Source organism: Equus asinus, chromosome 9 (genome assembly GCF_041296235.1).
Source record: "Equus asinus isolate D_3611 breed Donkey chromosome 9, EquAss-T2T_v2, whole genome shotgun sequence".
Lineage (NCBI taxonomy): Eukaryota > Metazoa > Chordata > Mammalia > Perissodactyla > Equidae > Equus > Equus asinus.
This window is the reverse complement of record NC_091798.1, coordinates 48777054-48801501: the sequence shown is the minus strand read 5'-3', so window position 1 is coordinate 48801501 and position 24448 is coordinate 48777054. Positions and strand designations below refer to the sequence as shown.

The 24448-nt window shown below is 36.3% G+C and overlaps 1 long non-coding RNA gene across 1 annotated transcript in view; it reads left to right on the top strand.

The window, feature by feature from the left end:
* The first annotated feature begins 3266 nt into the window (after positions 1-3266).
* The window catches only part of LOC123290329 (uncharacterized), a 99968-nt gene continuing 78786 nt past the window's right edge, over positions 3267-24448 (top strand). The window contains exon 1 of the long non-coding RNA XR_006534755.2: positions 3267-3472. This is a non-coding gene — a long non-coding RNA (uncharacterized lncRNA). The remainder of the gene's footprint in view (positions 3473-24448) is intronic.

Here is a 24448-nt window from a genome sequence, read left to right as displayed (position 1 = left end):
TATTCCGCTTTTGCTCTTTACTCTTTACTGAAGTCATTTAAAGCTAATCCCAGCTATCACATCATTTTTTGCTTATGTATTTATGTATACCTCTCTAACAGATATGTATATTTTCCTACATAACCAGAATTTTATCACACCTAAAAATATTCCCTTAACACTTTCATATAGTCTAATACTCAAACCTTAGTTAAATTTCCGCAGTATTCTCAATTTTTTTTTCCAGCTGGCTTATTTGAATTAAGACCTAAACAAACTCCACACATTACATTTGATTATTTTTCTTAAGCATCTTTTGTTCTAGAATAGTCCACCTCTCTACTTCCTCTCATTTTCCCCTGCCATTGATTAGTTGCACATTGAATTGTCCCACATTTAGTGATGCTCCAGTTAATCAAGTGACAGCTTGAACTCTCTGTTGTAAATTTTCCATCAGTCTCTTTCCTGTTTCATCAAGGATGACCGTTAGCTAAATTAGGTTTTAATGATTATAAAATGGAGACCTTCTAATTTTATTATTCCTTCCATATTTATTAAGTTCATTTCATTCTTTCCAATGATGTTGAATTAGCATTTAGTTTTGGGGGATTATCATCATGAACTAAGGGTTTTTAACATATTCAGGACGCATTCAATAGTATTCATTTTTCATTAGACACTCAAATTTTTCTGTTCTTGCTTAATGGGAGCTTCCTCATGTTTACTTCGATGTCGTTTTAAAATAACCGATTAGTCTTTGATACCTTCCTTGCTTTATTTTTTGTTTTATCCACTTGACTTATCCACATCTATTTACTCTTCACTATGAAAAATGAAGATATTGGTAAACTCACATTCTCTCAATGGGGAAGGAAATAGTACCTTTCCCTGGGCATATTCCACTCCCACATAAAGCCAATGACTTCAACCCAACCTCCAAGATTTGCTCTGCTTTGTGTTTTACTTATATTTGGTTTGGGGTGGTAGTTAATTACAGCAGGGCCAGTTCTGGAAACTTTTAGGAAGCCCCAGACATTGATGGTTCTTTTTAGAATAAGGGAGGCTTAGTGCTTGTGTTTTCATCTGGGGACCCAAGTTGTCAACTCTGGGACAACAGAAGTCTCACGTAAGCTCCTGTCATATTTTCTGCAAAACTTCGAGGCTTTTTGGCTGAGATTTTAGTCCCTGTACAACAGATAAACAGATAAGGTAAGACTTGCTCATATTCACTTTTACGAAGGTGGATTAATTCCAACCACCCTTCCTGCACTGGCATGAGGCCCAATTTCCTGTGAGCTCACAGGCGGTATGCCCGATGTTCCAATGAGCAATTCTATGTTAGCTCCAATTACCTTTGACTTTCAATTTCTTCTTTATTTCCGGCACTTAGATATTTTCTTGATTTCAAGCTTGGTGTGGCATTATATTTCGTTTTTGGTGATGCATTATCTATGATCTCCATGTGTCTTTGTAAAGGGTTCCGTTCAGTCTGCCATAATGACAGGAAGTTTTGAGCTTACGAACAAGAGACGAAAACTGAGACATTTAAAAGCCTCCCAAGTATTTTCTGGTAGAGAAAGGTAAAAAAATTGATAAAGTTTTTTTTCTCCCCGCTGAATGTTTCAAAAACTCAAACTCTATCAGGAGAAAAATCAATCTTATAAATTATTTTAGTAAACATAAAATACACTACTTCTAGTTCAAGATGGCAAAGTTAAGGTGTTTTTAGTTTACTCCATTTCAGAAACCAATTAAAATGACACAAATTAAAAAAAAACAAAACTCTTATCTTCAATGACACTAGCACACAGCCAAAGCCCAATCTAGTAATTAGAAGCAGTCGTAGCCAAGCAGTGAAATTCTGGGCAAACGAAGAAACATGCTTAGGATTACATATATTCTGAAGTGTCTTTAACTTGAAGAACATAGTCAAGAGAACTTTACTTGAAATATAAAAATCTGGAAGCATGAGTAAGCCATGGAATTATTCCATAGTGGGAAGTGCCATGTTTTGTATGTAATTTTATACCCTGAAAACACAGAAAACATCTCATTTATTGTGCCTTAGAATATTTACTAAACTGACCACATATTGTGCTGTAGAATAAACTTCAATCAATTTTATTTCATGAAATGAAAAGTATCTCATTCTCTGAATACAATGCATTAAAATTAGAACTGAAAAAAAAGAAGACATAATGTTCAACAAATTTTACAAAGAGTTTTAGCAACTGAAAAATTTAAAAAATACCATTTTTATAGAAAATGCGATTGTATCCTTGGCAAACTTAAAATAATAAACTCAAAAAATATTAATTACTAAGAAGAATTTGGAGTAATCAGCCTGGTTACAAGATCAACAACCTCTTATACATTAATTGTAACTAGTCAGAAATCATGTTAGGTAAAACCCCCTATTCACTACAGTAACAAAACAGTAAAATAGAGAGAAATTTAACAATATAAATTAACAGGACTTATGTAATTGAAAACTTTAAAACAGAACGAGAGTTGAATAAATATAATGAGTTCATTGTTCTTACACAGTAAATTGGTCTTCTAGAGATTGCAACTCTCTAAATTATGTAAGTTCAATATTGCGACAATAAAAAGAGGAAAATGATTTTTTGTAACTTAAACTGATTAGAAAATTCAAGAGAAATAAGCACTCAAATAAAATGCCAAAAACAAAAAGAGTATTGAAAACCCACTAGCCTTGCAAGATTTATAATATTTCATAAAATTTCACTATATAAGACAATTTTGTTGCATTTTATGAGAATATAGATAGATCAGCATATAAAAAGAAGAACTTAAACTAGAAAATAAACCAACACTGACGTGGAAAGTTAGTATATGATGATGATGCTGGGAAATCTAGGTAGTTATGTGGGACAAAAGAGAGCTGGAATTTTACCTCAGACATTCTACTGAACACACAACATCCACACTCTCTCTCCTGTTGCATCACAAATTTAAAAGTTAAAAACCAAAACAAAACTGTTCCTTGGAAAATACGACCCATTTTTTCTATCATATTGATGTGGGGAAGCTCCAGACACAAAATTCATACTCCATAAAGAAAAATAAAAAGGATACATTTGACCACATGAAAATGTAAATATAGTAGCTAAAATAAAAGTAACACGCTGAGAAAGAGATTTACAACCCCTAACGCAAAGGATGGTTTCTTTGTTAAGGATTTTGTTCATTGTAATTCACATCTTCCCCACATTTCAACATCTCCAGCACGCGGGCGTGGGGAAAGCTTCCTGAAATGGCGTCCCTGCAGGAAAGAACCGGCTGTGAGAGGGCAGCGGAGGTGGGGTATCAGACTCGACGAGCAGCACTCCTGCGGCTGGAGTCGAGAGCAGGCTAGCTCTGCTTAATTGCAATGTCAGTTTAACAGCCCAGACCTGGTGGCTTTTACTTCTTTGAGGAATGTTTTTAAAGAAATGCTTCAATACCAGCGCTCTTGATGGCGTGGAAGAAGGTTAGCGGGGAAAACCACGGGCGTGGAGGACTCAGTGTTGCAAAGGGACTCTGAAGAGTCAGACACTGAATTAGAGAAATTTGTTTTGCTTTATTTCCTGTCTATATACGTGCAAGAGTGAAACATGACAAAAATATCTGTCTACTGAAGTGTAAAAGGATGATTTTAATATGTTCAAAATGAAAACTATAGGTGATAAGAAAGCACTGTTTCTTACCGGGCAGGGATATTTTCTCCTTCTTCTTACGATTAATGGTGTCTTAGATTTGAAGAAATATAGAATGTAATGGGCTTTGACAAATCTATGAAAGATAAACGATCCGAATTCACATTTAAACAAATTCAAATGGCACTTAAAAATATGAATAGATGTTAATGTTATTTATAATTTTGAAAATAAAAGTTAAAACAAAAAATGAAATGCTATTTCACCTATCAGATTCACCAAAGACCAAATACAGTGGGGATGAGGATGCGTGTAAACAGACATCCTCATACAGTTTTGGTGGTGGATTAAACTCTTTTCAAAGGAGAAATTGATGTCCTTAAAGGACAATTTGATGATGTCTATCAAAATTAGGAACACAGATTTTGACCAGCAATTCAGTACTTGCAAATTTATCTTATAGATATATTCATACACATGTGCAGATACAGCCATAGAAAGAAGGTCCCTACGTTATTTTCAGTTGTAAAGAACAAAAACAACTTTAGTGTTACTGACTAGTTGAATAAGTGATGAGATATCCAATCAATGTAATATCAGGTCCCTTACAAGTGAGGCAGATGTTTATGTGCTAACAAAGAAATAGCTCAAAACATTCTCAGCAAAAAGAGACCAGGTTCAGAATAGCACCTGTGTATGTATAAAGTATGCCTTCATTTATGGAGAAAACAAACAAACCAAATAAAAACATACACAGAAACACACAAAATTTTAGAAGTATATACCAGTAACAGTGTTATTTTTCAATCAAGATAAGTTCAAAGAAAGAATAGACAAAGGTTATTGATGTGACATTTTGCACTTTTAAGTAAAAAGCCTAAGCAGCTTTTGGTAGTGTATGATGACTCATATCTGTATGATTAAGCTGACATCTGTTTACTTTGAATCTGTTTAACATCTTTTGTTTTCCTGGTGTGTACATCAGGGGAAAAGCAGGCCTGTCCCACCCCATGCCCTTGCAATTCCCCTGCCTAGTTCAGCCAAAGGTGACTGCTATGCTCCGTGCTCACACAGTTTCATAGGTATTTCAGGGATCGTTCAGTTGAAAGGTGCAGTTCTAGTTTTTCGGTTTTGTTTTGTTTGCTGTCTGCATGAGCTGCTCTTTTTGATTGTTAGTTGGAAATATGTCATGGGGTTCCACCCATGAAGATGGATATTTCTGTTCTTTGTCCTACCTGTGCTCCCAAACATGCTGCAGTTAGAGATTACAGGGGAAAGCAATGTTGTCACTGTGGCTGGAATGTGTCCTTTCTTTCTGGTGATTGTTAGGACAAGCACTATTATTTTTGCTCTTGCCTGGCTTGAATGATTTATGAGTGAACTATTTAATTTTTGGAGCACTTGACATTTTTGACCTCTCATCCATCAACCCTTTGGAATTACTTTGCTTGGGAGATTGAAATACTGCTTCATTCCTCTGCGGATATTTTCAGTTTTCTTTGTCATAGGAAATACTGCCCCGGGTTTGCCCATGAGAGTTATCTGAGAGGTGAGCAGATGGCCTTCAGAGGCAGGCACAACCGGACACTGCCAAGAACGTCTGTGAAGAACAATGTCCCTGTTGAAGTGCTTTGCTGTCGTTAATTCCTTACAAAATAATTTTTCTTATTCTTATACATTTCACTTTTGTCATAACAGTAAAACTAACCAAGAAATCTTAGAATTATCTTATCTTCCTTAGAAAAAAATTGTGTTAAAAAAAACAAATAAGTAAAATATTTTGCTATTGTCAATGAATATGTCATTATTATAGCTGGCTTTGTGGTACAATACTAGAAGTTGTCCTGCTTTTATTTCCTTGTTTAGCTAAAAGCATTTCAAAATTTCTACTTACAATGGAAAAAAACCATTTTTTGTTCTAACACTCTGAAATAGATTAACTCCTTCCTTCACAGCATTGATGGTGAATGCAAGATAGTTAAACCTCAGACACCTTCGTAACATTCTAAGAGTGAAATTGGTATATGAATAATATTATCATTAATTAAGGATAATAAGAAATCTTAGTTATCCAGTGCGTAATTAACGAGACAATGCCTTTCATGTCTACATTTGTTTTATTTAACTATAAACTTAAGGGCTTATTAGACTGTCTGTGATCTGACATCTGGACACGTATTTATTGTTTTTCTTCCTAATACTGTCAGGATTGTATCTCTGGCCTTGAGGCTTAACTCAGAAAGAGGATATGACACACTGTAAGAGTTCATCATCATGAGTAGATGCTGGAGTGAAAACAGCTGTTCTCTTTATACTAACTGAGCTAGAGGTCTGGCTTTGTTATTGGGCTGTTCTGAGATGTGCTCCCTGGTGTCCAGAAATAGGTGCCGAATTAATCATCTTGTCGTGAGCAAAACTCTTGGGATAGCGTTCAAAGAACAAAATTCAGAGTTTATTATGCCCAAGAGTTTTCTAAAACAAGAAAATGGAACTGATACCCGACCATCAAGAAAAGATGATATTTTTTTCTTTTATATAATTTATAGTCACCCCTTATGTAAGACATATGAAGGTATTAACATTGTGTTCTCTTCACCTCCTTGTGTCCTTAATGGCAGAAAACCTCTTCCATATTAGGACACTTAAGACAAATCACAACTCTAAGGTTTGAGCCAGCAGAACCCTAGAAGTTATTTCTATCCCCACTCCTGCTCTTCGGAGGATATACTCAAATTGCCCTCAGAATCTTGAGAACATATTTCTTCATTCAACATATATCTGTTGTGTCCCTACTATATACCAGGCAGTCTTTTTTTGCATTGAGAATACAGCAATAAATGAGCCTAAAACTCTGTTTTCAGGAAGTTTATATTCTGGAATTAATTATAGTCTTCCGTATACTCAGGAACTAAGACCCTTTTCCTAGTTGATATTTCTTAGATAAATGCTAATCTATCATTTAAAGATAACTTCTTGAAAAGGCACTCTTACACATTCCTTCTATATTTTACTCCATGATCTCTTAACATGTCTCTTAATTTTTAGAAAGTTGAGGCTTTATCATATTTTACCCCATATCTCTTAACGTGTCTCTTAACTTTTAGAAAAGTCTCTTCACTTTTAGAAAGAAAAATCTCCCTAAGTCCCAACAATTTTTATTTACTCTATGCTTAAGTGGAGAATTGCTGGTTCACGACCTCTATAAAAATGATTCTTACACTGGAGATCTTGCTAAAACATAGATCGTGATTCAATGCATCTGGAGTGGGGCCCAAGATTACTCTGCATTTCTAGCAGGCCTCCAGGTCATGCCGGTGCTGCCAGGCCAGGGAGTACTCTGAGTAGCAAGGCTCTCTATAGCAGCCGTACGGATTAAATGTACTTCAGTTCCCCCTACGACTCATTTACACGATTCTCGAGACTTTATTGTTTACTTCATTCTTCACAGTAAAAATTGTCAAACATGACTCTCCAAGACAGGTAGTGGTTATTTATAATGTGCCCACCACACAGCAGAGACTGTAAAAATCTTTATGGTTAAGATTATGGTCATTCAACGTGTCATTCTACACATTTGCGGTATAACAACTAGCAGATTATATAACATAGTAGTTAAAAGTTTGGGATTTAGAATCAAAACCTCCTATTAACCATGTAACGTTAAGCAAGTTTATCTCTCTAAATCTGTTTCTTCATCTGTAAAGTGAGGATGACTGATATTACTTGCCACATAGGGTTATTACGAAGATTAAATGAGGTGATGCATATAAAAATCTCACATAATTTTTGGCACGTACTGTGTGGTCAATAAATGCTAGCTTTCCCATTGTTATAATATGCAAGGGCTGTAGAGGACGAAAAATAAGGAAGACTTTTATCCTATCCTCAGAGAAGACACAACTGGGCATGCAGATAAAATGTATACATTAATAACTAGTTCAACGTGGGAAGATTTGTAAAGAACAAAAAGTGCAATTGGAGTCAGAAGAGGAAGTGATTAGTTTCACTTTGGGAACATGAAAGCTGACCCTCATTGAGAGCTGACTATGCATCAATCAGTCAGTGTTCTAGTGCTTTACCTATACTAGTTTATTTAAACCTCACTGCAGCCTGTAGTGGGTTAAACCTTCAACCTCCACTTAACAGAGGAGAAAACAGCAGTAGAAAAAGGTTAATTTGCCCAAAACCAGAAAGTAGTTGATCTAGCTGTCAAATTCAGTCTGATTTCAGAATCTACCTGTTAACCACTGTTCTATTCTGATCTAAAAAAACATAAAGCTGAAGGCAATTTTTGAGCCAGGTCTTAACAACCAGGCAATCTCAAGATTAGGATGGGAAAAGGAAATGATGGAGAAAGGAATTACAAGTACTAGAAATAGGGTGGGCAAAGGCATAGACTGGAAAATGAGAGCAAGTAGGGAAATTGGGAGTATCTAGATTTATTGGATACAAATTAATAGGAGAATTGAATGAATGGGCCAAATAACTTGTATTCTCTGAGCTTTTATTAATATGACATTAATCTCCAAGGATTAAAGATTGTTTTAGGACTTCTTGGGTTCCCACTGATGGTGTTCTTTAGAAAAGACAACCTTGGTGCAAAAGACCACAAAAGCCTAGCAGTTGACATATATTTAGGAGAAATGTGTTCCCTAAGCACTGAAAGACCTGCATTTTTTCTGTTAGATTTGGGTGAAATGTGTGTTGTTTTTCCTTCCAGTTCTTAAGAATGGTTTATTCATGCATATGTACTTTCATCATCAAATGCTGCTGTAAGAGGAATAAATAATACTTGCAGGACTTCAGCGGGTATTTTCTTAGTTTTACCATTGGGATTATTTTGTTCCCTCACTCAGCAACTAGAGATTTGCTTGGCTAGGCGCTATCCAATCTGTCTGGTTTATTATCTTGGAACTTCAGAAGCAGCATAGCTGGCCAATTGCTTCCCCGTTTTCCCACTCCTCAAACTCCCCTCGCCCCTCCCTCATCCTCCCTCTGTCATTCCCCTCCTCTCACTCAACGGGCATACAGACAAGATTCTAGAGACTTGCATATGTTTCTAGCTCAACCATTCAATATCTGAACAACATTGAAAGAACAGTTTATATTCTCTGGGTCTATCGCAGTATAGGGGTAATGACTTTAAACCATACCAAGATATTTGGAGGTAACCCATGAGAAGTACTTTACATTTCTCAGAACATTTTTTGCAGTTTTTGGTGTTATTTTATTGCCAATACTTGTGATCATTTTTTTCCTTTATAGATGTTATGTCCTAGGAAAGACAGCAGATAAATACCCTAGGTTATTCTAGTTTTATGTAGGACAGTCAAGCCTCTGAGCATTTATCAACTGAAACATTTAATCTTAGAAGACTTGAATCTGGAGAAGGCTCATGTCTTACCTGTGTTGTTTTTGCAATTGTATTTCGTGATATATGTAGCTTGTTGTTGTTGTTGCTGTTATTTTTTGTTTATTTGGGGCTTTTTGAGCAAGGTTTGCCCTGAGCTAACATTCGCTGCCAATCTTCCTCTTTTTTCTGAGAAAGACTGGCCCTGAGCTAAGATTCCTGCCCATCTTCCTCCACCCCATATGTGGACGCCTGCCACAGCCTGGCTTGACGAGCGGTGCGTAGGTCTGCACCGGGGATCCAAACTGGCAAACCCCAGGCCGCTGAAGCAGAACATGCGAACTTAACCACTGTGCCATCAGGCCGGCCCCTGTAGCTTTCTCTTTGCCAGAGGTAAGAGGCATATCTTGGAACTCATTTAAGCAGAACAATGAGTTGAGTTTCATCCACCCTTACTTCCCTCATCCCTCATTTTGGCCATTTTCCACTTTAGAAGAAAATAGGAAATGTAAAGAGATAGAAGCTAAAATATCAGCTGTATTTTCAAATGGCATCATCGTAGGGTGAATAATGGCCCCCAAACATGTCTACATGCTAATCTGCAGAATCTGTAACTATGTTACTTTATACGGTAAAGGAGACTTAACAGATGTTAGTTAAGTATCTTGAGATGAGTGGATTATCCTGGATTATCCAGGTGATTGCAATGTAGTCACAAAGGTCTTTGTAAGAGAGGAAACAGGAGATTTAAAGTAAGAGAAGACGTGATGATGGAAGCAAAGGTTGGAGTGATGTGGGGCCATGAACTAAAGAATGTGGGCAGCCTCTACAAGCTGGAAAAGTCAAGGAAAAAGATTCTCCCTTTAGAGCTTCTAGAAGGAATGCTCGTGTTGACACCTTGATGTTAGACTGATTTTGGACTTCGGACCTGCAGAACTATAAGATGATAAATTTGTGTTGTTTTAAGCCACTGAGTTTGTGGTAATTTGCTAGAGCAGCAATAGGAAACTAATATAGCTATTACTGGATACATTCTGGGCTCAGTGCACACTTAAACTGAATTGGTAAGTTTCTACACCTATATTATTATGCAAAGATTATTGTTCAGGATGGTGATAAATGTAAAGAATGTTAAAAGTTTTTGTTATATTTGATCCACTAAAATCGTCAGGAATATGTAATTATATGCTCTATTAATGTTTCAATAGAAACCGTCAGTGGAATAGAAAATTGTAGTAACTGGAACATTCTCTCAGAATTCAATATATAATTGAAATTTATACTGACAAAGTGGTATCTGTTTTTTTCTTCATATTTTAATTATCAGATTCTTGTCATGTGATACAAATTTTTTTCTCATATCAGCCCTGATGTTAGCCAGTATCAGAGGTTAAAAATATCAGTGTTTAAAAAATATAGGAATGATAGTCATTGAGATTATGAAGGAAATGCTCAAGCTCTGTGGCAAGATTGCACTTTAAATTTCTTCAGTCGTGACTCCCTGTTTTAATTACAGAAACATTTCGTGCGTTCTGGACTTGGATATCAATGAAGTAACACAGTGAACACCTTGAAAAGAGTTTTAAAGTGCTCAGTCAAACTTGCCATGTTAGTGCTGCTAAGTCATTAATTTGAGGGCTTCAGAGCTCCTATCTGCATTAGGTGAGCTAAGGTGACTTATTCCAGTTACTTTTAATTCAAGTGCAATTTGGGCACAAATGTATACATATTAAGAGAGCCTTATAAAGAGTGCCCCCAGATTGACCAAACACAGTTGTTGTTGGAATAACTTGTATACTCAGGTATCATACAAGTATTTAAATAAAACATGCTATTGTGCATTATTAACTTAATAATTTGGGAAGAGGAACAGGAGCGCAAATTTCTGTGTCTGAGTATGTTATCCCATAGGAGTAGTGAACTGGTAAATTACATAAATAATTTTTTAATACTTTATACTTACAGTGTAGTGATATTTGATCCTTTGAAGTGGCTGGAATGAGTTTAAAGAAATTTAGCTGGTTTTTTATTTTAAGGGCATACTTTGAGTTATTAATGAGATAACTAGCCTCCTAACTCCTCATTTAAGATTCTTAATACTAAGCTGTTTTCTAATAAGATATGGTCCATTAATAATATAACTGTGGGTCTTGGTTTAACTAAGTCAGGCCTGTTAACACCTGTTATCCCACCACAATTATTAATAGTTCCTTCTTTCAGTCTCCTTAATTTAGATGGAAAATTACCTAGTTACCCTACCCATAAGCAATTCAGACAACTCTAATAAGCTAGAATTTGGTTCTATAATTCAACACGTTTAAAAATTTAATTCCTTTGTGTAGAAAATATATCTTTGCTTGTGCAGAGCTTTCATAAGAGAATAACTTGTAGGAGATAATCTATTTTTTTCTTGGCCAGTCTCATGAATTTATTTTTCCAGATGAACTTCATTTTTAATTTCTTTTTTTTTTTTTTTTTAAAGATTTTATTTTTTGCTTTTTCTCCCCAAAGCCCCCCGGTACATAGTTGTATATTCTTCGTTGTGGATCCTTCTAGTTGTGGTATGTGAGACGCTGCCTCAGCGTGGTCTGATGAGCAGTGCCATGTCCGCGCCCAGGATTCGAACCAACGAAACACTGGGCCGCCTGCAGCAGAGCGCGCGAACTTAACCACTCGGCCACGGGGCCAGCCCCTTCATTTTTAATTTCTTAAGACTCTGTACACAGTACAAAACTGCCCCTCCAACCCAAGATTGGTGCTCAAATTTGTATTGCAGTGTATTTTTCTCTCCACATGGAAAGAATCGACATCCTTATACTCTTCTCATTTGGGTACCTTATTTGCTACCAGAGGTCCTGTTTTGTGTCCTTTGGTAAAGCTTTATAAATTTTTTTTAAAAATGGACTTCGTTCACTTCCTGTTGATTTTATTTCTAGCAACTTTATAATTTTTGTTGCTACTGTGAATAATATTTTTCCTCCCCTGTATTTTCTAAGTAGTTATTGCTAGTATAAAGGAACGTTATTGATTTTCCTTGTTGCTGACTACATAGCCTGTCTCTGACCATGTTTTGGAATTCTTGTTAGTTACAACAGTTCCCACTCGAGTTCCTCAGGTTTTCTAGGTTTGTAGTCAAATCATCTGCAAACTATGGTGATTTTATTTCTTGTTTTTCTAATTGTTGTTGCTGCTTTTTCCGACTTCATTGTAGTGATTAGAACCTCCAGATACTCTTTGATGATGGTGGTGGACTTTTGGATATTCCTTTTATTTGGTTAATCCTTTGAATCTGAGAATTCAAGAGATTCTTCAAGTCAGGAAAATTCCTTTTGTTTCTTTAAACATCATTTCTCCTAGTTTTTACTTTCTTTCTTTCTGGAACTCATATCTATGTCTCCTGGCCACCCATCTTCCATCTCTATCTTCTACATTTTCCATTTCTTATGTTTTAGGTTTGGTTTGCTAGAAGCTGAGCTTGAGAGGAGGACTCTTGCACAGGCACTTATTGAGGGAGTGTTTTCAAGAGAGATCTTAAGGGAGTGAGCTGAGCTGAATAAGACAGGGAAGCTCGGCCAAGATAGGGCTTCAACTGAAGCCTGGCCTTGTCCTAATACCCTGGGGAGCTCTGATGTATGAATGGTACCACAGAGTCACTCTGAAGCAAGAGGGCCAGCTTACGTAGGCCTTTGTCAGGAAGTTCCCCTCTGAGAGCCATGCCTGAGGGAGCTAACACTCAGGCCAAAGTGAAATCACAGGAGAAGGGTGAGCTGTGAATTGTTAGCAGCTAACACCTGCAGCAGCTGGAGAATGGGTACCTCAGCCCAACCAGATAAGTCACCAAAAGCATCTACTAAATATTTGATGTTTAAGAATAATTTCTCAAATAATTTCTCTGAAAAATTAGTACAACAACAACAAACAAAATTCCCACCTTCCAATCAATGTTACTAACAAGTATTTGAAAAAAATTTCTGGTTTTTTTTTGAAAAAACATTAAATCTTCAAAATCTTCTATTCTTTGCAGAATTTCCTTTGGTTTCTTCTAGTGTTCTTTAAGATTTCTCTCTTTGACATTTATGGTCTCTAGTTGTTCTGCTTCACTTTCATCAGGAGAATATTTTCCTGGTCTTAAAGTTAATTTCTTAATAATTTTGTTGTAGTTGTGAAGCACAAAAGTGGGAGCTTATTTCTTCATCCTGAGCATTGGTTAAAGCTTGCGTCGTAGTAGAAACCCAGTGATCTTAAAGTCGTCTTACCTAAACTTCTGTCCAATGTCCAAAAGGGCTAGTCATTTTTAATCATAGAATTTCTAGGGAGCAAATTTCTTGATGAAGTCCCTTTAGACTTCTAGTATCAGGAAGAATTGTTTGAGAATTCTCTTGTGTTTATTATAAAAGTACTACTTATTATAAAACTATTGCTCAATTAAGCTTCCTTGTTGATATTAAAAATATAAAACAAAACAGAAAACAACAAAATTGTTTTACCCTTGGTATGGAACTATGTGTATACAGGAAAAATGTAATGTTTTGCTTAGGATGGTAGTATCGACTGAAGGGTAACTTCATCCAAATACTCAAATTTCACGTAAGTCTTCCATCTTCCACTCTTAACTGAGGTCCAGCACTAACTTTCCAAAAATGAAAAAGGGTCTTGTCTTTTCTATGTTCATGGAGATGGACACATTTTAGTACTGAACAACCTGGGTGAGAAAGGCTTTGTGTAATAGAGGATGAAATGAGTTTCCAAGCTTTCCTCCACTGATGTGGCTAGTAGGTAATTTTGTTGTTCAGTGGAGTGATTAAAATAACTATTTCAAAAGTCCATCAATATGTTTAGCCTACAAAATGCCATTGGAATGAGACAACTGTCTTCCTGTATCACACTTCTTTTGGGTGAAGTCTATTTCTATGATCTGTACATATGCCTTTTAGGAAGAATTTGACTACACTAGTGAGATCTGCAGACAATATTTGAATAGGTCATTTGCTTTATGTGAGAGTAATTTATACCTTATGTAATTTTAAACATAAGTTATTGAATATAAGAATATATACATATAACTATGTGAATAATGTGTATAAATGTGAATTAAAGGATTAGATTACCTTCGGCTGTGAAGTTTTGAAGTTTCAAAGCTCTGTAGATAAAATAATGAGCTCAACTTTAAATATAAGGACATTGGAGACCTCGATAAGCCACAAACTTGTTTTCATACTGTGGTAACACTATTCTAATGAAGTGAGACGTTTGAAGAGAAGAAAGGAAAAATAGTCTCATAAAGATTAACAAATTTATAGGTCTCAGGATATCCATTTATTAAGACAACAAGAGCTATATTAGTTTCCTATTGCTACTGTAAAAATTACCACAAAGTTTGTGGCTTAAAATAACACAAATTTATTATCTTAAACTTCTTTAGGTCAAAAGTCCGACATGAGTCTCACTGGGTTAAACCAAGATGTAGGCAGGGTTCTGCTCCATTTTGAGTCTTCAGGGAAGGATCCATTTTCCTGTCTTTTCCAGCTTCAAGAGGCTGCCTACATTCCTTGGCTTATGGCCTCTTCCTCCTCTTCAAAGCCAGCAATATTAATCTCTCTGACCTTTATCCCATTTTCACATTTCTGGCCATACCCAAGAAAGGTTCTCAGCTTTGAAGGACTCATGTGATTAGATTCAGCCCACACAGATAATTCAGGATAATCTCCCTAAATCAAATTCCTGAGCTTTAATCGCATCTGCAAAATCCTTTTTGCCCTGTAAGATATCATAGTCACAGAGTCCAAGAACTAAGACATAGACATCTTTGGTGGGGGATGCATTATTCTGCCTACCACAGAGCAGATAATTACTAGGTGAAGTAAAAGAGGAGAGTCTCAACTACAGAAGTGTCTATTTCTCCTAATACAGTCTCCCTTTGTGGCATATTTCTAACAGTCACTTCACTATGGTGCCTCACATAAAGTTTATGATCAACTGACATTGCAAGATGGTTTTCTATTATTATTCAGGGCTAACTCCTGAAAAGATAATATTTATTTCAATAAGTTTTTTTTTTCTTGAAAGAAACTCCATTTTCAATCAATTGAATTAAAGTTAAAATCGTGATTGATTATTCAGTATGGCTGATAGTCAGCGAGGCATCAAGGTTAGCACTTACAACCAAAGGGAGATTAACTTCTCAATCTTGAAACAAAAACTTACCTGTGGTTCTGAGAAATGAATTTCAATTAAAGACAATTGAGTTTTATTTAAGAAAGTTTGCTAGGCTCTTAAGAAAACCCAGGCATTCTCATGGCTTACAATAAATGTAAATAAAATCATGCTGCTTCCAGTGTTTACCAAATCCTGCTGGTTATAGACATTTGCAAATCTGCTGTCTATTTTCTCAGCTCTACAAACAGTTCTTTGATTTCCTTATTTGCACACTCTGATTTGCAACTTCTGATTTTTCTTTAAAGTCTGGAGAAATTGGTTCTTACAGACTTCAAACCATTTGTTGTTATCGCTGTTGCTGTGGGGAGATGAGGAGCTCATCACTCTCGCAGCACCACAGACTGTGTGCTGGACGTTGCCCCAGGCAGGAGGAAGCAGATGTTGGTCAAAGAAACCAGGCAGGCAAACTGATTTTCTTAGAAGTAGGGTTAGTCGGATTTCTGCAATGGCAACCAGCTCTGTTAAGGTAAACAGTAAAATTCAGCTTTCACTGACCTTTTTAAGTTTAATGAAAAACAGTTACCTAGAGAAAAATCTGAAGTGAGGCTAGAATGGAGAATAGTACAAGACATTAATATGCACCACTGTATGAGTAAAAACCTGGAATTAAAAATGGAAGGCGACAAATGGACTCACTCCATGACACCTTTAGGCAGTTTTCTAAGATAATGAACCAGAAGACAGAAGAAAACATACAGCAAATGTGTATATGTAAGTTATGGATGATGTTCTGGTAGAGAAAAGAAGGATGAGGCTGCTGGAAAACCTCACTTTTGTTCAAAGATCTTTGTGCGTTTTTTCTAGCTGCGGGTTTCTTGTGTGCAGCCAGATTGAGTTGAGTGAACACCACAATGCACGCATCCCAAATCCTCTATAGGCACTTCAATTTTATCTACTCGGCATACTTTTCTTTAGTAAATCCTCAGTCCATCCCCATAGGGAGGAACGTGGCCACATGTCCCCATCTCGTAGGGCAGCCAATGGTTCCCAGGACCCTGGGCTTTGAGTTTTAAAACCCAGATAGTCCTGGGCAAATCATTCTGGTTTGAGCAGCTTCCTGAGATGCAGGGCTTTCAGGGCCAAAACCAGGAAAATTCTAAGCCAATTGTCGCAATTGGCTTACCCTACCAAGTCTCTTGTCTTGGAGAACACGCTAGGACTTTTGCTGAAACTATAGGGGAAGAGCTGCCTTTTGTTTACTCCAAGGGTCAGTAAATTTCTTGCCACCTGGAAAACACTATGTTTTTGAGAATGCCAACACCGTGAAAAACACTACTAAGAAGGCAATTTCAAAGGGAGGGCTCTACTCTCTTTTTGCCATTTGATAGTGGTTGCACCACTAGGTCTAAACGTCCTAAATTCTGGATATATTCCCTGAGTTTTCAATGTACGTTAGGCAATAAATTGCTTTTTTTACTTAAACAGGTTTGATGCTCCATCATAGGTCATTTACATTTTACATTTTCTCAGATAGTGCCAAATTACGTTTTAAATCGGAAAGACCTTTTTTTTTTTTTGCCACTAGCTATATAAGTACTTTAATTAATATTTGGTGTTGGCAGGCTTTAGTTTTTGCCAGTGGTGTTAAATGGTAATTAATTGTTGGTGTAGTTTGAACCTCCTTGAATAATGGTGATAAACATTTTTGCGATTGTTTACTTTTCGGAGAGCCTATATTGAGACTAGTGTTCTAAATCCTTTGACTGTTTTGGTACCGGTTGTTTGTCTTTTCCTAATTGATTAGTTGGGTTTTTATTTTATATATTTCTAGATTGTTGCCTGTCTTTTAACATTGATTATGCTATCTTTAGGCATATATAAGTTTTTTATATTAGCGTAATGAAATTTATTGATCTCTTTTTAAATCTTTTTCTCATGTGTGTTATTTGAAAAACACCTATCCTATCCCTAGTCGTAGATATTTATTCCATTTTCTTCTAAAATTTGTGTCATTTCTCATATGTAGGTCTTTATTACATTTGAATTTTGTTTGTGAGCTAGACATCTAAATTTATCCATATGGAAAATCAACACCATTTATTCCTTCTGCAAATGGTATAAAATAACATCTCTTCTTTAAGATCACCGTTTCTGCTTGGGTCTATTTTTGAGGCTTCCAGTCTATTCCACAGGATGATTTATTTGTGCCTTCATCAATACAACATTAAGAAAATTAGTACAACTCCACAATAAATCTTGACATCAGATAGTTCTGGCTTCTCTTGCCTTTTTTTCCTTTTAACTCTTTTGATATGAATTTTAGAAGAGGTTTGAGTTCTTTTTGGTGTTTAGATTAGAACTGCAATTGTTTCGTGGATTCCTTTAGGGAGAACTGATATCCTTATGATAGCGTTCCTCTCCCTACAAGCTGTAATCTCTCTATTGCTTCAGATCTTCTTTTATGTCTTCAATAAAGTTTTATAATTTTTTTTCCATTAAGAACTTTTCCAACTTTAATTATAATTATTTATAGCTGAGTCCCAAAATCTAACATTTCTGTTATATTTTCTTATTTCTGATAGATTGGAAGAATATTTACTTATTAATTAGTCTAGTGTCTTGTGTCTGGCAATATTGGCTCTAGTTTTTTTTCATGTCGCCTCTTGAATATTCTTTGTGACCATGTCATTTGTAAATCAAGTCAATGCTCTTTGTTTCCTCTGTGTGTGTGTGTATATGTAACACGTTATGGTATTGGCAAGGATCATCAATACAGTATTGAATAATAGTGATTATAGTGAGCATTCTAGTCTTTTTCTATTCATTATTGTGTCCGATGTTTATGAAGAATTTTTATCCATGAACATGAAATGTATCTCCACTTATTTAGATCTTTTATTTCTTCCAGAAATATTTTGCAGCTTTCAGTGTAAAAGTCTTACTCCTCTGAAATTAAATTTATTACTAAGTATTTTATTCTTTTTTGATGCTGTTGTGATTGGCATGCATCTATAGTTAAATTTCTTGGAACTTAATTCATAAGTGGATCTCTCATCCCCATTTTCCTTGTCATCTACTGCATAAGAAACTCACAAATAACGTAAATCAAATGTGTCTCTCTCTGAAGACAGTGAGAGGAAAGGACTCCAAAGTTTAGTCTTTTATCTTTTCATATTTTATCTTCCTTTCTGGATTCTCTTCCAGTTAATCTTCCTGATTAAATTTTGGTGGTTTTCAGAGTTTTCTCCTTGATCCAATTCCAATACTGTCCCGTATACCTTCTCAGGGTGATCAGCACCATGCCTGGAACTTCTGTCCTGACAGTGATTCCCAAATGTAACTCCAGTTCTGAGTTCTCTCTTGAAATCCTGACCCATATTCCCCATCTCCTATTGGAAATCTTCATCTCAGTGTGCATCAGACCTCCCAACCACAACACATCAAGAGCTGAACTCATTATCTTCTCCTCAAAATGCTTGTTTAGGTGTCTTGATTAATACTGTCACTCACTTTGCAGACTGCTTTTTAGCAGGCTGCCCTTAGTGATTTGCAAACATTCTATTTTAATTCTCATCTTCATGATTCAGGAGAATTACATATTTCAATGACAACAGGAGTGTGAAAGAGAAAAAGAAATGGGAGTTTTAAAATCAAGGCCTATTTATTGGGAATTTTGAAAATATAATTGTTTTGGGGTTCCTGCCTGCAAATGACAGTGAGAATCTTGCACCCAAATGATGATAAGCACCAGCCATCTCTTTTTCCATAAGGTTTTCAGACTTTCCTTTCCTATCCCTGGAAAACGTCTTGGATGTGAAACTAACGAGTACTACAGCAGCCCCAGTTTGTGATCAGGGCTTAGATTTTAAAGAGTGCTCTCTCACCAAATCCTTGTCAGCAGACACACATTGGCTTCTCATTTATTGCTTCTTCTTAAACTATTTCACTAGATTTTTGAAGGGGGTCAGATTTTATCTCTCATTAACTAACTTCCTCCAAAGACCCAGCTGGTGAAGTGAACTACTAATTATCACCACCTATATCTTAAGAAAAGATTAATAAATTGGAACATAGTCCTATCTAGGTCACTTTGACCAGGAGATATTATTGTTTTTTCATCCAAATATGTGGACAGAATATTTCTGCTATCTAAACTTTAAATATTATTATGGTCTTTGCTTTCATTTTCTAAAGGAGAAGAATGAAAATTCCCTAAATCTTCTTTTCTTTTTCTTTGTCCTAATTCCCAGGCTTAGATAATTGCCAAAAGAACTTTTTAAAGTGACCATGAAAATAGCCCTCATTCCATAAACTAGATCTTTGTCGTCATTCTCGGCATCCCTTTTCCTTCCTCTCCACATCCAATTGTTTATAAAACCTGTTGATTCTACAACATAAAGACTCTTACATCTGGTTGGTATGCTACACTCCATAATTTGGCATATTTGACCTTTCAGAGGATTCACATCTTGATTCTTCTTCCTATGTCTTATGTTGGTGCCTCATTGCTCTCCAAATAGGCCTTGCTCTTTGACTACTGACTGTATCCACTGGTTACTCACCTTGAAAATCCACCTTCACATTCTTCTTTACCTTCAAAAATTCACCCTAACCACCCAGTTAAAATGGAGCAGGAAAAATTGGCTGCTATATGATAATTTCTCAGTGTAAGTTTCAAAAGGGCAAGAATCATGTCTGTATCATCTTTGATATCATCTTCAATGATTCTGTACATTCTTTCACATATAAAAGAATAAATGACCAGCAGGGAACAAGTGTAATGTCAAATCAAAAGCACAATACTGTTTACATTATCACCCCCAAACATCAGATACTTAGGGATAATTCTAATAAAATATGAGGAAAACTACAAAACCCTGATAAACAAAATCAAAGAACTAAGTAAGTGGAGAGATATTCCATGTTCATGGATAAGAAGACTTAATATTGTCAAGATGTCAGTTCTTCCCAAATTGATCTATAGATTCAATGCTATCCTAATCAAAATTGCAGCAAGTTATTTTGTGGATGTCAACCAGCTGATTCTCAAGTTTATATGGAGAGGGAAAAAACTCAGAATAGCCAACACAGTATTTAAAGAGAAGAAAAAAGTTGGAGGACTGACACTACCCAACTTCAAGACATATTATACAGCTAGATTAATCCAGACGGTGTAGTATTGGTGAAAGAATAGAGAAATAGAACAATGGAACAGAATAGAGAACCAAGAAATAGACCTACATAAATATAGTCAACTGATCTTTGACGGGGGGCAAAGGCAATATAATGGAACAAAGATAGTCTTTTCAACAAATGGTGCTGGAACAAGTGGACATCTACAAGCAAAAAAAAGAAAAAGAAAAAAGAATCTAGACATAGACCCTACACCTTTTGCAAAAATTAACTCAAAATTGGATCACAGACCTAAATGTAAATGCAAAACTATAAAACTCCTAGAAGATAGTATACTAGAGAACCTAGATGACCTTGGGTATGGAGATAACATTTTTGATAAAATAAAAAGGCATGATCCATGAAAGAAATAATTGATAAGCTGGACTTTTTTAAAATTAAAGATTTTGTTTCTGCAGAAGACAATGTCGAGAATGAGAAGACAAACCAAAGACTAGCAAAAAATATTTGCAAAAGATACGTCTAGGACTATTATCCAAAGAACTCAAAACCCAACAATAAAACAATGAACAACCTGATTAAAAAATGGGCGAAAGACCTTACGAGACACTTCACCAAAGAAGATATACAGATGGCAAATAAGCATATGAAAAGATCTTCAACATCATACATCATTAGAGAATTGTAAATTTAAAAAACAGTGAGGGGCCGGCTTGGTGGCGCAGCAGTTAAGTTCGCACGTTCCGCTTTGGTGGCCCGGGGTTCGCCGGTTCAGATCCCGGGGGCGGACATGACACTGCTTGGCACTCCATGCTGTGGTAGGCATCCCACATAGAAAGTAGAGGAAGGTGGGCATGGATGTTAGCTCAGGGCCAGTTTTCCTTAACAAAAAAAGGAGGATTGGCAACAGTTAGCTCAGGGCTAATCTTCCTCCAAAAAAATAAACAAATAAATAAGTAAAAATAAAAAAATAAAAAACAGTGAGATATCCCTACACATCTATTCGAATGCCCAAAATCCAGAACACTGACAAGATCAGGTACTGGTGAGGATGTGGAGCAACAGGAACTCTCGTTCATTGCTGTGGGAATGCAAAATGGTACAGCAACTTTGGAAGTCAGTTTAGCAGTTTCTTACAAAACTAAACATACTCTTTATTCGTGATTGCCCAAACTTGGAAGCATCCTAGTTGTCTTTCAGTAGGTGAATGGATAAATAAACTGTGGTACATCCAGGCAATGGAATATTATTCACGCTAAAAAGAAATGAGCTATCAAGCCATAAAAAGACGTGGAAGAAAGTTAATGCATATTACTAAATGAAAGAGCCAATCTGAAAAGATCACATACTGTATAATTCTGACTATATGACATTCTGAAAGAAGCAAAATGATAGAGACAGTAAAAATATCAGTGTTTGCCAGAGGTTGGGGAGGGGGGAGGGCAGGGGATGAATAAGGAGAGCCCAGAGGTTGTTTATGACAGTGAAGCTATTCTGTACAATACTACAATAGTAGATACATGTCCTTACACATTTGTCAAAACCCATAGCATGTATAATGCTAAGAATGAACCCTCCTGCAAACTACAGACTTTATGCAATAATGATGTATCAAAGTAGGTTCATTGATTAACAAATATAACACTGTGGTGCAGAATGTCAATAGTGGGGAAGGTTGTGCACATAGGGTGATAATGGGTATATGACAATTCTCTGTACTCCCCTCAATTTTGTTGTGAACCTAAACCTTCTGTAAAAAAAATGTTTATTAGTAAAAAATATTAAGGGTCCAGCCTCGTGGTCTATTGGTTAAGTTTGGCATGCTCCGATTTGGCAGCCCAGGTTCTATTGCCAGGCACAGAACTACACCACTTGTTGGCGGCCATGCTGTGGCAGCAACCCACATACAAAATAGAGGATGGTTGGCACAGATGTTAGCTCAGGGTGAATTTTCCTCAGCAAAAAAAAAAAATAATAATAAAAAATTTAAAAAGTAAAAAATGTTAAGTATTAGTCCAGGGATTAGGAAAGGAAACTAGACCTTAAAGTATCACTGAATTGGTGATGAATTTCCAATTTTTAATTTTTAATTTAATTTTTTTTACCACTAATCTATCTTGACCTGGACTCAAAGGCAGCCTGAAGTCAGAAACTGCACACTGGTGTGGACAAAAAAAGATCCAGGAGAATTCCTCTATTTCTGGTCTGTGGAGGCTCCTATGTGTCAGAGAGTATATGTTAAATCCTCTGTTTTTTTGTGTTTTGGGTTTTTTTTGAGGAAGATTAGCCCTGAGCTGACATCTGCTGCCAATCCTTCTCTTTTTGCTGAGGAAGACTGGCCCTGAGCTCACATCTGTGCCCTACTTCCTCTACTTTATATGTGGGATGCCTACCAGAGCATGGCGTGCCAAGTGGTGTCGTGTCCACACCCGGGATCTGAACCGGTGAACCCCGCGCCACTGAAGCAGAATGTGCAAACTTAACCGCTGCACCACCAGGCCGGCCCCTAAATCCTCTGTTTTTACTTTGTTTTATTTCATTCTCTCCCACACCAGGCCTAGACCATCCTATGACAGTGATGATAGGAGTGGCTATGCAGTCAATGAAAACCCAGAGGGAGGAGAACCCTTCTCTCTGACTAGAGGAATACAGTCCCAAGAGCATGGGTGCAAATCTCCATTGCTTTTTTTCCTTTATATTCTCATATTGCTTGGATCCAGAGGCAGATGCAGTCAGGGGAAATATGTAACAGAGTAGAAACTGAAACCTTGGTTCTCTAGTCCCAAGACCAGGAAGGGAGACCCTTGGAACTTGAAAATGTCAAGGAGTAAGCAGAAAGGAGGGAGCTCGAGAAAGTGAGTCTGCAAAGTTGTGTATGTACTTCTAAGCTCATTCTCAAGCTACATATGCATGGATCTGACCTGAAATAGCATTCCCAAAGGCTTTGAGAGTTGAACTACTAGGGTAGTCACTGTGCAGGTCCTACAATGGCCACGATGTGGCACACATGTAGGACTGATCTTGAGTAGCACGGCAAAGGTTGCTAAATGAACTGATACTGGAAGCCCAGCCCAAGAGGACAAGTAGGAACTTATGGTCTGAACCCAATCAGGTCAGTTGCCTGTTAAAAGAACAACAACAACAACAACAAACCAACATTCTTCATAAAATTTAGATAAGACTATTAGTCTCATAGCATAACATTCACAATGTCCAGGATACAATCAAAATTACTAAACATATTAAGGACCAGACAATTAACAATGATTCATAAGGAAAAAGAAAATCAACAGACTCCAAATCTGAGATACCATAGACATTGGAATTATCATATAAAGACTTCAAAGCAACTATTATAACCATACTCTGTGAAGTAAGGCTGACCATTCTGTAAATGAATCCAAGTATAGAACGTCAGAGAAGAGAAATAAAAGCTATAATAAAGAACCAAATGGAAATTTCATTATTGAAAAATACAATAACTAAAATAAAAAAATCTCCTGGATGAGCTCAATATTAGAACAGAAATGACAGAAGAAAGTGAATAAACTTGACGATAGCTCAATAGGAACAACATACTCTGTATGTTTTGCCTTAATAAACTTTAAAACATACAAACAAGGGAGAGTATACACATTATTCTGAAAACAACATAAAAAATAAGAAGTCAATAGCAAAATAGAAACCAAATGCCAAGGCACCCTGTACAGTCATGCATCTCATAATGACATTTCTGTCAATGATGGGCCACATACATGACAGTGGTCCCATAGGATTAGTACCATATAGCCTAGGTGTGTAGTAGGCTATTCCAATTATGTTTATGCAAGTACACTTTATGATGCTTGTACAATGACGAAATCGCCTAATGATGCATTTGTCATAATGTATCCCCCTTGTTAAGTGACTCATGACTGTATATAAATTTTCTCTTTATAAAACTTCTTGGTTTAAAAAAAATCAGTGCTGAAATTGAAAAATATCAAGAAAATAATGAGGCTTGGATAGTCTACATATCAAACTTACAAATATAGCTGAGTCTACATTCACAATAAAATTTATTGCTTTGATTCCTTATATCTGTGAAAATGAACAAAGTAATTTAAATGCAATTAGTACTCGACAAGCAACTGCACAAAGAATCACAAAATGCACTGTAAAATTTGAAATA